Source organism: Rutidosis leptorrhynchoides, chromosome 6 (genome assembly GCF_046630445.1).
Source record: "Rutidosis leptorrhynchoides isolate AG116_Rl617_1_P2 chromosome 6, CSIRO_AGI_Rlap_v1, whole genome shotgun sequence".
In the NCBI taxonomy this organism is placed as follows: domain Eukaryota; kingdom Viridiplantae; phylum Streptophyta; class Magnoliopsida; order Asterales; family Asteraceae; genus Rutidosis; species Rutidosis leptorrhynchoides.
The window spans coordinates 85,132,195-85,135,047 of NC_092338.1; positions in this window are offsets into that span (position 1 = coordinate 85,132,195).

The window sequence follows — 2,853 nt, forward strand, 5'->3', positions numbered from 1 at the left end:
CGACTAAAGTTTTAAAATCGATAAACCGGTCATTAAACGGTAAAAAACCCCCATTATAATAATAATATTACTTATATATATGTATTTGTATTTTTATAAAAGTAAACTAATATAGCGTTAAGCTTTGTTTAAAGATTTTCCTGTGGAACGAACCGGACTTACTAAAAACTACACTACTGTACGATTAGGTACACTGCCTATAAGTGTTGTAGCAAGGTTTAGGTATATCCATTCTCTAAATAAATAAATATCTCGTGTAAAATTGTATCGTATTTAGTAGTATTTCCTGCTAAAATTAATAACTATTTCGTATCCCTTAGCTTTGACATCAAGTATTTTTGGCGCCGCTGCCGGGGAACTTTCTAAACGCCGGAAGCGCAACGCTAATAAAAAAAAGAGATTTTTTCTATTAAAAGTCGCTTTTGTAAAAATACGTTTTAAATATTCGAAAATATAAAAAGAAAAACAAAAATATAAGTATTTTTAAGATTTTGTTAAATATTTAAGTTGATTAAGTTTCTTTATTTTTATTTTAGTTTATAAAAAATATAAGTTTTATTTAAATATCTTTTATTTATATAAAAACAGAAAAGAAAAAAATAAAAATAAAGAAATAAATAAAGAAAAACGCGTTGAAATTAAACCTGTCAGTTGAAATTCTGAACCCCGCGACTCGCGGGGTTTGATGTTTTAAATACCGTAACTCGCGGAGTGACTCTGACACGAGACAGAACCCTAATTCAGCATTAATTACGGGGTATTTAATAATTATTATTATTATTAACCCTAATTATTATTATTATTATAATTAATTTTATTTTAACTTTTACTTTTTATTTAATTTATGTATTTAGTATTAATTAGTTTTATTAAATTGTAAAATTAATAGTTTTAATAAATAAATAATATAAAAATAATATTTTTATAAAAATTGTACTTTTTACAACTTTTTGTATATTTTTATATTTTGTCCCTTTTTAATCGTTGTAACGTAATATTTGTATTTTTCGCTCATATTTAATTTTAAACTTAGTTTTTGCCATAGTCATTTTTACTCCTAGATTTTTAGGCTTTGCCGTAGAATTCCTTAAGTGCTTTTTCTTTAGACTAAGATTTAGGTGCTTTAGAATTTTGCGACGCCTTTTTAAGTTTTAGTTTCTTTTTAAGTTATTTTCATTTGGGATTTAGTTTTTCCTATAAGCTTTAATATTTTTAGACACCTTTTACCCATGTATCAATTATCATTCAAATTAGTAATTTCAATTTGCGATTATAATTTTAAGTTAGTTGTAGTAATAAGGTTAGGTTAGTCAAGTATTTTTAAGTTTTTATAAGTTTCTTTTATTTTTCCGTCACCTTTTATTTTTTCAACCATTTTTCTTTTTCGACCTTTTTCGACGAACTCTTTTTCTTTCTTATTTCTCGCTATTCTAGTTTTTAGGACATAGATTTTTATTCTACTTCTTATCTAAATTTCTTAAAATTACGAAAATTTATTTTAAGTGGTTAAATTAATAGACATCAAAATTTTCTGGTTCGTAGTAATAGTTGGATTTGTATGTGGACCGGGTTATTGGAGCCAAACAGTCCTCAATTATATTGAGACCAAACGAATCCTGCCCCTCTGCTGCATCTTTTGGCTATTCAAAACGTGGGCAAAATCAGAAAAGTCTATTGGTTGGATAACTTATTATAATTTTTCTTTCCTTTTTAAAACTAATAGGATATTCAGTGAATGCACCGAGCAAGACGTTCATCACCTTTTGTACGTTCACCACCTGTAACTAGATCAAGACATTTAGCAAATATAACCGCCGTTGATTTTTCTTTAGAATCGTCATCCAGTCGACCAAATACTTCAGTTCAAATTTCCGATAATCCATTTTTTGAACCCGACCTCACAATTGAGAATCCGGAAAATATTCAGGAACGGTTCGTAGATCCTGAACCATTAAACTTTCCTCCGGAGCCACCAATCATTCAAACAGAGATTGTTGAGGAACGAACCATTAAATCAGAATCATCTAGTGATACCGATTCAACAAATTCAATTATGGAGAATCTGGAACCTTTAAGTATGGAAGACCGAATGAGAGCTAAACGCACTGGCCAAGGTCACGCAATTACTCATCCAGACATTAATGCGCCAGATTATGAAATCAAAGGACAAATTCTACACATGGTGACTAATCAATGCCAATTTAGTGGTGCGCCGAAGGAAGATCCAAATGAACATCTACGTACCTTTAATAGGATCTGCACACTATTTAAAATACGAGAAGTAGAGGATGAACAGATATATCTCATGTTATTTCCCTGGACTTTAAAGGGAGAAGCCAAAGATTGGTTAGAATCGTTACCTGAAGGGGCGATTGATACATGGGACGTTTTAGTTGACAAATTTCTTAAACAATTCTTTCCTGCATCTAAAGCCGTAAGACTTCAAGCAGAAATTGTTACGTTCACACAGAAGCCAAATGAAACTCTATATGAGGCGTGGACTAGATATGGAAAGTTGTTAAGAGGATGTCCGCAACATGGTTTAGACACCTGTCAAATAGTACAAATATTCTACCAAGGATGCGACATCACTACAAGGAAAGACATAGATATAGCAGCTGGTGGTTCTATTATGAAGAAAACCGAAACTGATGCTTACAAAATTATTGATAACACTGCTTCCCACTCACATGAGTGGCACCAAGAAAAAGATATCATTAGATCATCTAAAGCAGCTAGAGCCGATTCTAGCCATGACTTAGATTCCATTTCCGCAAAGATAGATGCTGTGGAGAGACGAATGGAAAAGATGACTAAAGATATTCACTCAATACGAATTAGTTGTGAGCAGTG